Below are 263 nucleotides of genomic sequence, written 5' to 3' on the forward strand. Positions count from 1 at the left end.
AGCAAGGCCACACCTACTCCAACAAGGCCACACCTCCTAGTAGTGCCACTCCCTGGGCCAAGCATACTTCAACCACCACAGATATTCTAGACTAGAATGTGGGAGAATGCANCTTTTTGACTCCGTTAATTTATTATTAGTAGAAATACAGCACAAGGGTAACACACATTTTCTGAGGTCCCTGTCCCAGGGTCTATGAACCATTGTTCTAAGAATTTGGGTTATTGCATGAATCAAATTCTCAGGCAGAACTTGTGTTGCTG

This window comes from Mus caroli, chromosome 6 (genome assembly GCF_900094665.2).
Source record: "Mus caroli chromosome 6, CAROLI_EIJ_v1.1, whole genome shotgun sequence".
Taxonomy (NCBI): Eukaryota; Metazoa; Chordata; class Mammalia; order Rodentia; family Muridae; genus Mus; species Mus caroli.